The sequence below is a fragment of the Neovison vison genome, chromosome 8, assembly GCF_020171115.1.
Source record: "Neovison vison isolate M4711 chromosome 8, ASM_NN_V1, whole genome shotgun sequence".
Taxonomy (NCBI): domain Eukaryota; kingdom Metazoa; phylum Chordata; class Mammalia; order Carnivora; family Mustelidae; genus Neogale; species Neogale vison.
The window spans coordinates 83,849,939-83,864,236 of NC_058098.1; the positions used below are offsets into that span (position 1 = coordinate 83,849,939).

The 14,298-nt window shown below is 41.5% G+C and overlaps 1 long non-coding RNA gene across 3 annotated transcripts in view; it reads right to left on the reverse strand.

The window, feature by feature from the left end:
- LOC122916512 overlaps positions 1–7,651 on the reverse strand; it is a 61,072-nt gene extending 53,421 nt beyond the window's left edge. For 2 of the 3 annotated variants that reach the window (XR_006386208.1, XR_006386210.1), the window contains exon 1: positions 7,429–7,651. This is a non-coding gene — a long non-coding RNA (uncharacterized LOC122916512). Of the gene's footprint in view, positions 1–4,469; positions 4,574–7,428 lie in introns of those variants that run through there. The other variant, XR_006386209.1, reaches the window with a different exon arrangement.
- Between the last annotated feature and the right edge of the window lie 6,647 nt (positions 7,652–14,298).

Here is a 14,298-nt window from a genome sequence, read left to right on the forward strand (position 1 = left end):
GCCCATTTCCCCTAAATTAATCCAAAAAATTAATGCAATTTCAATCAAAATCACAACTCTTCTAATTTGACAAAGTAAGTTTAAAGTTACTATAAAAGAGACAATGAAACACTGTATCTATGGCAAGGATGACACAGAGTAGAATGGGAAGAGAACACAGACTGATGCAAGTTACTGGTAATGTTGTAGTTCTTAGGTTGGTGGTTTGCTTCATGTTATTTTTTTTTTTTAAGATTTGATTTATTTATTTGACAGAGAGATCACAAGTAGGCAGAGAAGCAGGCAGAGAGAGGAGGAAGCAGGCTCTCCGCCGAGCAGAGAGCCCGATGCGGGACTCCATCCCAGCACCCTGAGATCATGACCTGAGCTGAAGGCAGAGGCTTAACCCACTGAGCCACCCAGGCACCCCTCATGTTATGTTTTTTAAGTTTTCTACATATCAAATAGATTTTAAAAAGACAGTTCTTAAAGAATACTCCGAAAAAGAAATCTACTAAGCAGGGATTTGCCCCACCAGAAATTTAAAAACAATGTTAAGATATATTAAAATAATAATATTGTCATCTAGTAACAAATAAATCAATGTTATAGAAAATAAAGTACATAGGGAAACAGTGCAGTACAGATTTTAAATCTATAGTGAAGATTGAGTATTTTTTTATAAGATTTTATTTATTTATTTGACAGAGAGAGAGAGATCATAAGTAGGCAGAGAGGCAGGCAGAGAGAGAGGGGGAAGCAGGCTCTCCGTTGAGCAAAGAGCCTGATGCAGGGCTTGATCCCAGGACCCTGAGATGATGACCTGAGCCGAAGGCAGAGGCTTAACCCACTGAGCCACCCAGGCGTCCCTCAAATAAATAAAATATTTTTTTAAAAAAATCTCATCTCCTTAAACTTCTACTTATTTTACTTACCTATGGGTTCTGATTCTGATTAATCCTACATATACTGAGTTTTTACATAGTACAAAATTGTGCATAATTTTATGGTATACACTTTATATAACCTTACCACATATTTTTTCCTGTATTCCTAGTTATCTTTATATTTAGTGTACAAATCATGTCAGAAGAGTCCATTCTCCTCTACTCCACTTCCCTCTCCCCCTTCTAAATAAGTTTCTTTGAAAGTTATGACCAGGAGGGGCGCCTCAGTGGCTCAGTGGGTTAAAACCTCTGCCTTCGGCTCGGGTCATGATCCCAGGGTCCTGGTATCGAGCCCCGCATTGGGCTCTATGCTCAGCAGGGAGACTGCTTACCCCCCTCCCACTGCCGCCTGAATCTATGCCTATTTGTGATCTCTCTCTCTCTGTCAAATAAATAAATTAAGAAAAAAAAAGAAAGAAAGAAAAAAAAAGTTATAACCGGGGAAAAAAAAAAAGAAAGAAAGAAAGAATGAAAGCTATGACCAGGGACTCATGGGTGGCTCATCATGTTAAGTCTCTGCCTTCAGCTCACGTCATGATCCTAGGATTCTGGAATCAGTGCACATCAAGCTCCTTGCTCAGCGGGGAGCCTGCTTCTCCCTCTGCCTGTGCCCTCAGTCTCTCCTCTATCTCTCTGATAAATAAACAAATAAAATCTTAAAAAAAAAAAAAAGTGATGACCATTTACAGTTGTGTCTTGAACAACACAGGAATTAGGGGCACCAACCCCTCCCAAGTAGAAAATCCACTCCTGACTCCCCCAAAACTTTGTTATTATTATTATTTAAGTAGGCTCCATGTCCAGTGTGGAGCCCAACAGAGGGCCTAAATTCACCACCCTGAGATCAAGACGTGAGCTGAGGTCAAAAGTTGGACACCTAACAAATTGAGCCACGCAGGCACCCCAAAAAACTTTATTAATAATAAACTGACTATCTTACTGACAACATAAACTGTTAACACATATTTTGTACAATAAAGTAAGCAAGAGAAAAATATTAAGGAAATCATAAGGAAAATACATTTACAGTACTACACTGTATCAAAAAAAATCCACATATAAGTGGATGGAAGCAGTCAAATCTGTGTTATTCAAGAATCAACTGTACTTTCTCAAGTGAATTTTAGTATCATTTTCTTAAGATCTATTTTTTTTGCATTTTAATTTAAACTTTTGATATATAAATAACTTAGAGATGAATTGTATTCTTTGCTATGTTAGTCCATCTGACGTTATATGTTCTTCCTTTTTGCAAGACTTTTCTCTCCTTCAGCAAATGACCACCATAGGCCACATTTAAAAATGGTAATAATGGGACACCTGGGTGGCTCAGTGGGTTAAGCCTCTGCCTTCAGCTCAGGTCATGATCTCAGGGTCCTGGGATGGAGCCCTACATCGGGCTCTCTGCTCAGCAGGGAGCCTGCTTCCTTCTCTCTCTCTCTCTGTCTGCCTCTCTGACTACTTCTGATCTCTGTCAAATAAATGAAGTCTTTAAAATAAAACAATACCCATAGTTGAATTCTCTAAACTGAACCCCCACCATGTTATAAGGTGGAAGATGTAGCTGCGTTTAAAAAAAAAAAATGGTAATAATGTGTGGCTTAGTTGGTTAAGCATCTGCCTTCAACTCAGGTCATGATCCTGGGATCCTGGGATTGTGCCCCACATTAGGCTCTCTGCTCAGTGGGGAGCCTGCTTCTCCCACTACCCCTCCCCTCACCGCTTGTGCTCTCTCAAGCTCTATCTGAAATAAATAAATAAAATCTTTTAAAATATGGTAATATTTGTAATTACATTTCATTCAAAGGTTAATATTCCTGATATACAAAAACATTTGTAATTTTTAAATGTAAATACTTCGGTTTTAAACCAGGAGTAACTGCACAAAAACAGAGCCAATAAATATACGAATGATGTTGTTTTATAGTCAACAAAAATGTAAATTAAAACAAGATGACAAAGATGATAAAAATGTTCAAAAGGTGATAAAGATCTCAAAGCCTAATAGTACTGAAGATTAGCAAGAAGTTGAAGACACAGGTAGAAAAGTAATAAATATATTTCATGGGGAGAGTCTGGTAACATCATCTAGACTCTTCTTCTAAGAAAGTATTCTGTGGGGTGCCTGGGTGGCTCAGTGGGTTAAAGCCTCTGCCTTCAGCTCAGGTCATGATCTCAGAGTCCTGGCATTGAGTCCCGCATTGGGCTCTCTGCTCAGCAGGGAGCCTGCTTCCACCTCTCTCTCTCTGCCTACCTCTCTGCCTACTTGTGATCTCTGCCTGTCAAATAAATAAATAAAATCTTAAAAAAAAAGGAGTTATTCCTTTCATCCAGTAATTATATTTCCATGAATTTATTATAAGGAAATAATCAGAAATATGTACAGATTTATCTATGAGAATAATTATCTAGAAGAGTTTTAAAAATGAGTATTATTCTTTTTTTAAGTTTTTATTTAAATTCTAGTTATTTAACATTTAGGGTAATACTGGTTTCAGAAGCAGAATTTAGTGATTCATCACTTACATATAACACCCAGTACAAGGGCACCTGGTGAGGAACCTGGGTGGCTCAGTGGGTTAAACTGCTGCCTTTCCCTCTGGTCATGATCCCAGCGTCCTGGGATAGAGCCCCATATTGGGTTGCCCACTTAGCGGGTAGCCTGCTTCTCCCTCTCCAGCTCCCCCACGCTTGTGTTCCCTCTCTCACTATCTCTGTCATAAACGAATCTCTAAAAACAACAACAACAACAAAAACATGGGCACCTGGGTGGCTTAGTTAGCAGCACTCCTGATTTCCGATCAGGCCATGATCCCACGGTAGTGAGATCAAACCCCTCATGGTACTCTGTGCTGAGCACGGAGTCTGCTTTGGAGTTTTTTTCTTTCTCTCTCTCTCCCTGCTCCTATCCTGCTTGCACACACACACTCTCTCTCAAAATTAATAAATAAATGTTTAACACCCAGTACTTACAAGTCCCCTCCTTAATACCCATCACCCATTTTGTCCATCCGCCACCACCTACTTCCCTCCAGCAGCCTTCAGTTTGTTCTCTATAGATAAGAGTCTCTTATGGTTTGCCTTTTTCTCCGTTTTTTCTCTCCGTCTCCTTTGTTCATCTGTTTTGTTCCTTAAATTCCATATGAGTGAAATCATATGGCATGTCTTTCTCTTATTTTCTTTAGCATAATACACTCCAGCTCCATCCACATCATTACGAATGGCGAGATTTCATTCCTTTTGATGACATCTCGTATTATTTGTACATGTGAAAAACTGTAAATACCCTAAAAGTCCAACAATTTAAGGACTGGTTGAACAAATTATATCCACACAGCCATTAAAAATGATTATTTAAATTTACCTGAAATGCTATGAGACACTTCTGTCTTTAAAAACAAAACAAAACAGAACAAAACTTTATGTACCTATGTGAAGTCTCCCAATTTTAAATACCAGGGTGTTAATACTGTTATTTCTGGGTGGTGAGATTGTGGGTGAGTGGTGAGTTCAACTTTCTTTTACAAACATTTATGTACTTACTATCAGTTTTGCAAGGAGCAGGCACTTTTTGAAAGCAGTTTTCTTCTTACCATCATAAAACACAAGGAAACTATTACTTTGAGGGGCTGGGTCGGGGCGGGGAGGAGCTGGCGCGGGGCGAGGAGCCGGAACCCGGCGAGGACCCGGCACAGGGAGAGGACCTGCAGGGAGTGGGCGGGGTGAAAACGCTGGTGAACGCCGGAGCCTCGCCTTGCGGCGCACGCAGACCGGAAACACGCCACGCGGAACTTTGGGAATTCTGGGTAATGCCCGGAGGCCGCATTACTTCACGAGAACTTGTCATTTGAAAGAAAAACTAATACCGCTTTCCTTTAACACAGCATTTGCTATTGACTTAAGCCGGTGTAGGGACTTTCTATCTAGAGAGGCGAACGGGGAAAAGTATGAAGAGGGAAAGGTGTTTTCTTGGAAGTGAAAAACCCTACCTCACTTCCCACCCTTCCCCCACCACTCGCTTTCCCTCCCTCAGGAGGGGCCTCAAGGCCGCCTCGGGGAAGGGCGTTTCTCTGGGCGACTACTTGAGAGTACGTAGGGAAGGGAAGGTCCGCTAGCAGGCTTTTGTATTAGGAAGCTGCCCTTAGGGAAAAAGGACGCGCGCGAAGCTGGGGGCGTAGAGGCGAGGCGCGCTCTGATTGGCCAGGCTCCTCCCAGCGCGCGCCGGGAGGCCGGGCGGGAGCGCGCTCGCGGGCCTGTCACTCTCGCGCGCGCGGGTTGGGGACCTGGGCGGTGGGAGGGGACTGGCTGGTTCATGCTTGTCCTTGAATTGGGAGCGTTTTAATCTTCCTCGCACCCGAGGTTAGTGGGCCGCAGGAATCAAGCGAGGTTTTCCACCACCACCCCCTCCCCGAGGCCGGACCCACTACAGACGTGGGACTGCGGAGGAGGAGGAAGGGAAGGCGAGGCCAGGTTGAAGGGTCGGGCCAGCTACCGGCTGCTGCATGGGTTAGCCAGGGGCCGGGAAAGCGGGGAGGGGAAAGATCTACTACACCCAACAACCCGGCGAGAGAACCCGCTTGCATGGCAAAATGGCTAGGAGAGGCTGTTAAGTGGCGAGGCCTTAGAGATGAACAGGCACACGCCCCTGTACTCATGTAGGAACCAGATAGAACTAAGCTTGTGTTTGGGATGAAAGTTGATAACCAATTTTTGAATGATTACGATTCAAAATAAATGGTCTTTGGGTTTGAGATATCAATAGGACATTTAGGTGGAAAGGTTGACATCTTTTAAGGCAATCTTTCTGAATTGCCCTGTAGAAAATAGAATACCGTGTAGAAATACCCTGATTTGTTACCCTGGGTGGCTCAATTTGTAAGTGTCTACCTTCTGCTTAGGTCATGATCCCAGGGTCCTGGGATCCATCCCCTCATCAGGCTCCCCGCTCAGTGGGGAGCCTACTTCACCCTTTCCTCCCTGCTCTGTTTGCTCTGTCGCTATCTCTGTGTTTGTCTCTCTCTCTCTCAAATAAATAAAATCTTAAAAACAATCCGTGAACAGCGTTGTAAAATTCATTCTGTTCTCTTTGGCAAATTATCTAACTTTATGGTGATTGATCAGTAACTTTACTCTAAACGTCTAATTATTCTGTCTCAGAGAGTGGACAGGAACCACATAAAGTTTGGGGGAAGTAACACCTCAGCTGGAGGCCTGACAACCCCACAAGGCTTGCAGATCAAAGATTTCTAGACCATCTGGTGAATGATGTTAAAACGGAAAATTAAGAGCTTGTTCATCTATGAAATCCTTAAGACTTAAACACAAATTACGTAATTAAGTGATGGAAACTGTATGGTAGATTGTATTGATTCTTTAATTTTATTATAATTTTAAAATTCTTTTAATCTGTAGACATCAGAGAGCCTTTTACTATTCTTGGAATTTTTTTTATTCTTGGAATATTAAGTGAAATGAAATATTTTATTTCAAAAATTGCAAAAGTTTTATGGACATTGGGGAGGGTATGTGCTATGGTGAGTGCTGTGAAGTGTGTAAGCCTGATGATTCACAGACCTGTACTCCTGGGGCAAATAATACATTGTATATTAATAATTTTTTTTAATTTTTAAAAATTGCAAAAGTTTGAACATAATTACATTTATTTTGAGGAAGAGACTTAAATATTAACATTTCAAGGTTTTTTTAAATATAAATGTTCAAAAAATAAATAATTAGATGTTAATTTGGGCACATTAGAAAATACAGCTAAATCAGTAGGAGAGGAAAAAACCCATTAATCCCAATCTCCAGAGTTAACTGCTGTTACTATTTTAGTGTTATCTTTCTGTTGTTTTTTCCTATCTTATATTTTACAAATATAGAATCACTAAACAGTAGTATACTTAAGAGACCAACCTGTAACTTTGTCTAAGGCTATGATTGTGAAAGAACTTCCCTTTTTTAGATATTTCTGTATCCTCTGGGTTACTCTAATAAGCAAACATTTGTTTTTGTTTTTGTTTTTTAAGATTTTATTTTTTTATTTGATACAGAGAGAGAGCACAAGAAGGGGGAGCAGCAGAGGGAGAGGGAGAAGTGGTTTCCCTGCTGAGCAGGGAACTTGATGTAGGGCTCGATCCCAAGAACCCTAGGGTCAAGACCTGAGCCCAAGGCAGACGCTTAATCGACTGAGCCACTCAGGTGCCCCAATAAGCAAACATTTCTAACCAGAAAAATAATATTCAGTACTGCCCCTTTATCTGAAGGGCCCGGATTCAAGACCCCGAGGAGATCCCTGAAATTAGCAATGGTACCAAGCCCTATCTATATTGGTTTTTTTTTTTTCTATGCATAAAAAGCTATGATAAAGTTTAATTTATAAATTAGACACAGCAAGAGACTGATAATAAGCAATAATAAGATAGAACAATTATAAGAATATACTGTAATAAAAGTTACATGAATGTTGGTCTCGCTCAAAATATCTTACAGTGGTACTCACCCTTTCTGTGAGGCTGTGAGATGGTAAAATGCCCATGTGATGACTTGAAGTGAAGTGGATAATGTTTGTATTGTGATGTGGCACTAGACAATTGACCTGACTATACATCAGGAGAAGGATCATCCGCTTTAGGCCTGAGGTTGGCCTGCCTTGGTAACTGCAGTCTCAGAAAGTGAAACTGTGGATAAAGGAGGACTACTGTATTGAAAAAAAAGGATATCACTTAAGCATTTTATAACCACATAACTGATTTTTTAAAAATTCATAATTTTGGAAACATGTTCTACAGAGTGACTTTTAACATGAGCAATCAAACATATGTTAGTCTTGTTTCCCTATGACCCCCCACTGAAATGAGAAAATACAAAAACCCACAAGGACTAAGAAAGTGGGAAACGGAATGAGAGATGTTGGAGTGTTCTTAGTGGAAGAAGGAAAGAGGATAAAGAAATTGTTGGAACTAAGAAAGATGAATGCAGAGGGGAATGACAATTAGAAGTGTAGTAGTAATTCATAATTCAGAACTCCAGGAAAGCTCTGTAAAGGAAAATTCTGTTTTTCTCACTCTACTCTCAATACCTTTGACACTAGATGTGGGGGGATTATCCCACATCAGTTCTCCAATTTGCAGTGGACACTGGGTGTCCCACAAATTTTTTTAAAAGACTTTAATTATTTTTTTGACAGACAGATATCGCAAATAAGCAGAGAGGCAAGCAGAGAGAGAGGGGGAGGCAGGCTCCCTGCTGAGCAGAGAGCCCTACGTGGGGCTCAATCCCAGGATGCTGGGATCATGACCTGAGCCGAAGGCAGAGGCTTTAACCCACTGAGCCACCCAGGTGTCCCTGGGTGTCCTACAAATTTAAGTAAATTCTGACACTACCTACCTGAAGACAGCATCAGATCCCAGAGGTTAAAGACTGTGCAGCAGACCACAATGGGCAATAAAAACTCCAGGACCCAACCAAAGACAAGACTCATGCTTCTTACCTTTCCAAGTCTCCAGGATACTCTTGTCTGTATCGGACTGTCTCTACATACATCTTCAATAAACTCTGCTTTCACTTCTGGCTTCTGGCTCATTTGATATCCATCCTGCATGAAGCCAGGGACCCTCTTGGCTAATCCTTTGGGACCCCCTCTCTGGGTACTCAGACCGGGCCATTCTGCATCCTTCAGACTCAAACAGAATTATATCACCAGCTTTCCTATTTCTCCAGCTTGCAGACAGCAGAGTGTAGGACTTCTTGCTCTCCACAATCATCTGAGCCAACTCCTACAGCAAATCTCATCTATCTATTTATCTATCTATCTATCTATCTATCATCTATCTATCATCTGTCTATCCTATTGGTTCTATTCCTCTAGAGAACCCTGACTCAGCCGTCAAGACTACCTCCACTTCGGATGCCAACTGCAAGTCCAAACTGTCACTTGCACTTCTGACCAAATAACCGTAAATTGGAATTCCTAGGACTCCCTTCTCTGGTTTAGTAATTTGATAGAACAGGTCACAGAATTTAGGGAAATATTTACTTATGTTTCCATGCTCTCTACGCACCACCCTCCCAGCACCTCCATGATGTTCACCAACCCAGAAACTCATCAGATTTCCTTGAGAGTTTTTACAGAGCTTAATCTCTACTTCCCCTCTCCCTTTCCTGGCGGTCTGTGGGTGGGGCTAAAAGTTCTAACCCTCCAGTCATTTGGTCTTTCTGGTGACCAGCACCATCCTGAGTCTATTTAGGGGCCCTCCCCTAAATTAGCATGAACTCAAGTGTACTCAAAAGAGGAGCCTCTTGGGGGCACCTGGGTAGCTAAGTTGGTTAAGTGTCTGACTTCATTTCGGCTCAGGTCATGATCTCAGAGTGATGAGATTGAGCCCCCAAGGTGGGCTGGGCATGGAGCTTACTTAAGATTCTCTCTCTCCCTCTGCACCACCAATCACCTCCCACTCTCCTAAAAAAAAAAAAAAGTGGAGCCTCCTGAATAAGCAAAATATACTCCTATCACTCAGGAAATTCCAGAGTTTTTATAAGCTCTTTACTAGGAACAGGAGACAAAGACATGCCATATTATACTACAGACTCCTAAGTAAATTGTGGATACCACATCAATGGGAGGGTGTGGAAGGAAACACCAAGGATCGTTTGAAAATCTGTACAGAGTAGTTAGACTTCTAGATCTAGGTCACCATCCTTAGGATAAATAACCAAGTGAGTAGCTTAACCCTAGAACTGATAGAGAGTTGGAACTAAAGGAGATTTAGGCACACCAGGTCAAGCAAAAAAAAGGATTAAATGAAAAAGTCTATATACTGAGTAGTGAGACCCTACCCAGCCTCTTTCCACTGCTTGCTCTATGAATCTGCATTCACCTTTTTATCTCATTTGATGCTGGTCACTCCCTTTTTTCTTCATCTTCATGATATAACTTTCTATCCTTTCTGGATTTTCTTTATTTTCTTCACTCTTTTTCTGTTTAACTGCAATTGCTTGAGTTAATGTCCTAGGCTTTCTTCTTTCTACCTTTTTATGAGTTCATCCAACAGGCTGTCCATACCACGGGTTAGGACATCTGCATCTCTAGCACTAAACTCGAACCAACTTTCAAGTCTCATATTTTCAGACTTTCACTGAATCTATCCCTTTTGGATGCCACATGGGTAAAAAAGGTACTCCAGTCAGCTTTGTGGTATCCTATACAGGCAGCTATTAGGCAACAAGCTTGAGTAATGGAAGCCCGAGTAAGGTAAAAGGGCTCACAGTGACCACCAAGCTGAATGCAAACATGCTCATCAAGCAACCGACCTCAAAATAACCATAGGCCCTAACTGACAAACACAAACAGGCACAGTTCCTAAGACTACCTAAAAAGGGAAAATTCCATATGTTCCCATACTGTCTCACTCTGCCCTATAACTGCAGCCGCTCACCACCACCTTGTTGCATACTGTTCTGCCCTTTGCTCCCTTCTGGTGTATTCAATAAACTTTTATCTCCTTGGTTCTGCTTTGGGTGTATACTTTCACTGCCCCCGCATCCCTGGCTTCCTCCCAATTGGGTCACCCCACATTTGGTGGCCCCCATCCCATCAGAGCATCCCACATATCCCACCTGAATAAGCTGGAGAATACATGCTCTTCTACTCTGTGCCATTAGGGCCAGTTAATTGGTCATTTAGTTTTAAGTTACTAAAACAAAGAATCATTACAAAATTTCTACACTGGCAGGGTCTGTTAGTTGCCCAAATAATTTTCATTCTTCACACATGAAACTAATGTAATACCATAAGTTACTTATACTTGAATTTTTGAAAAGAAATTCATTCTCTTTCATCCTTACCAATAAAACTGGTATTTCATTCTGCATAGGCAGTGTACTAAACAAAAGACACTTCTCAGCCGCCTTTGTAGTTAGAGCTGGTCACTGAGATGTAAATGGACTCTGTTGAGTGTGATTTATGGGAGGGATCTTTCTTGTTCTCTTTTTTCTCTTGCTTCCTGTTTGGAATTCATTTATGATGGCTAGGGCTCTAAGTGTCAGCTTATATGCCACTAGAGATGGTATAGGAGTCTGTTAATAACTCTTAATATAGGAGTCTGTTGATAACTGTGCTGCCTATCTCTGGCCTTGTTTTCAGTAAGAAAAATAAGCCCCTTGGATGACTTACTTATTATACAATAAATGTGGACCTTGGATACTAACAGCCAAATGTCATTCCTTTTTTTTTTTTAAATATTTTATTTATTTATTTGACAGACAGAGATCACAAGTAGGCAGAAAGGCAGGCAGAGAGAGAGGAGGAAGCCGGCACCCCACTGAGCAGAGAGCCCGATTTGGGGCTCTATACCAGGATGCTGGGATCATGACCTGAGCCGAAGGCAGAGGCTTTAACCCACTGAGCCACCCAGGTGCCCCTCAACTGTCATTCCTAATTGATATAGGTGTACCTAAACATTTTGTTTTAACTTAAAGCATATGGATATTTATCAGAGCTTTGATGTAGGGCCAAGACTTTTTGAATTCAGGCTCTGATTGGAGTTAATCAGTATACTTCCATGAACCATACCCATAATGCACTGCTGTTGTTGCAAGCTTCAATTTCTTCCATGCAGGTTAAGAATTTAAAGATACTCACGGAGCAATCTGAATGCAGAATTCTAGACTTCTACATTTTTTCTCTCATCTTTTAATATTCTCTTGCCCTCAATGAGTTTGACAGTTATTACATTAGTCTGCCACTGGGATTCCCAAGCTCATGTCCTTCTTGTATATATAATACATTTAGTCTATTCCAGTAACCCCAAAAGTCTTAACTTGTTCTAGCATCAACTCTAAAATCTGAAGCCCAAAGTCTCATTTAATTATCATCTAAATCAGTTATTGGTAAGACTTAAGAGGTATGATTCATCCTGAGGCAGAATTCTCTCCAGCTAAGAATCTGTGAAACTCAGTTACATGCTTCCAAAGTACAATAATGGGCCAGATAGACATTCCCATTCCAAAAAGGAAAAAAAGGAAAGAAGGAAGGGGGACAGGTGAGTCCCAAGCAAGTCTAAACCTAGCAAGGCAAATCCAATTAGATCTTCTTTTTTTTTAAGATTTTTTTTAAAATTCATTTTTTTTTGACAGACAGAGATCACAAGTAGGCAGAGAGGCAGGCAGAGACAGAGGAGGGAAGCAGGCTCTTCGCCGAGCAGACAGCCAGATGCGGGGCTCAATCCCAGGACCCTGGGACCATGACCTGAGCCGAAGGCAGAGGCTTTAACCCACTGAGCCACTCAGGCGCCCCAGATCTTATTTTTAATTAAAAGTTTCTTTCAATTGAGATATAATTGACATTATGTTTAGGTGTATAACGTGATGTGATATATGCATATGTTGCAAAATGATTACCACACTAAGTTTAGTTAACATCCATCACCACACATATTTACAATTTTGCTTCCTGGTGATGAGTACTTTTAAGATTTACTCACTTAGGGGCGCCTGGGTGGCTCAGTGGGTTAAGCCGCTGCCTTCGGCTCAGGTCATGATCTCAGAGTCCTGGGATAGAGTCCCGCATCGGGCTCTCTGCTCAGCAGGGAACCTGCTTCCCCCTCTCTCTCTGCCTGCCTCTCTGCCTACTTGTGATTTCTCTCTGTCAAATAAATAAATAAAATCTTTAAAAAAAAAAAAAAAGATCTACTCACTTAGCATCTATCCAATATATAATACAATATTGATTATAGTCACCATGATGTACATTACATTCCCAGGACTTACATAATTCTGTAAGATCTTAGGGCTTGAGAACAATATTTTTTGGTCCAGTGCTCTGCTGTTCTACAAGGACCCCACCCTCTGAAACCAAGAAGGAAAAACTTGCACACTGGGCCCATGGTGGATATGGAAGCCCCAAAGATCTCTGGACTACCTTGAAGGTCATCCTTCCTTTTTCTTAAAGAAAAAACCATGTTCCAGCAGAAGAGCTCTATCATCTAATTTTGTACAATACAAAAAGTCCCAGCAGCCTTTCTTCATTTCCTCATTTTTTTCTGTCCATATTAGGGCCAACTGGCAGTGTCTCTGTTGGTATAATCCATCTCTTGTTCTGCCTGTCTGTTGAAGTGATGATTAAATTCAGGGTTCACACCCATATTAATATCTTTACCAAATGGTTGTTCAGCCACACCTTTAGTGTTGTCCTCAGAATGACCATTCTCCTATTTTGCATCATGGATAGGCTGAGAATTTTCCAAAGCTTTAAATTTTGGTTCTTTTTTGGTTTTAATAATTTCTTCCTCAATTCAGCTCTCCGTTCTCACACTTCACTAGTAGTAGTCAGGAGGACCGAGGCTACAACCTTTAACATCTTACTTAGAAACCTCCTCAGTCGAGGCAGCTGGGTGGCTCAGTTGGTTAAGTGTCTGCCTTCAGCTCTGTCAGGGTTCTGGGATTGAGCCCTGTCTTGAGGGGGGTGTCCCTGCTCAGTGGGGAGTCAGTCTGCTTCTCCCTCTCCCTTTGCTCCTCCTGCCGTGCTTGAGCTCTCTCTCTCAAATAAATAAATAAAATCTTAAAAAAAATTTTTTTTTAAAATCTCCTCAGCCAAATATCCAATTTCATTGTTCACAAGTTCTTTCTTCCACAAAACAGTAGAACACAATTCAGCCAAGTTCTTTGCTGCTTTATAACAGGAATCACCTTTTCTCCATTTTCCAATAACTGCTCCTCATTTCTGTCTGAGACCTTACCAGAATGGCCTTTAGCATTCATATTTCTACTAACATTCCGTTCATGATTATTCATACATTCTCTAAGAAGGGAGGCCTAGGGTGCCTGGGTGGCTCAATTGTTAAGCATCTGCCTTTGGCTCGGGTCATGATCCGGGGTCCTGGGATCGAGCCCTGCATCAGGATCCATGCTTGGTAGGAGACCTGCTTCTCTCTTACCCACTCCCCTGCTCATGTTCCCTCTCTCTGTGTGTTTCTCTCTGTCAAATAAATAAATTTTAAAAAGTCTTTTAAAAAGAAAGAAAGGAAGGAAGACGATGGAGGCCTTCTCTCTAGCTCTTTTTTCTTTTTTTAAAGATTTTGTTGGGGTGACTGGGTGGCTCAGTCAGTTAAGCATCTGCCTTCCACTTCGGTTGTGACGGGATCCGTGCATTGGGCTCCCTGGTATGGTGGTGGGGGAGGCCTGCTTCTCCCTCTGCCTGCTGCTCTCTCTGCTTGTGCTATTTCTCTATAAAATTGTTATAAGAAAATAAAGATTTTATTTTTTTAAGAGGGAGACAGAGCAAGAGAGAGAGTGGGGTTGGGGTGCAGAGGCACAGGGAGAAGCAGACTCCCCTCCGAGCAGGGAACACGATGTGCAGCTCAACCCCAGGACT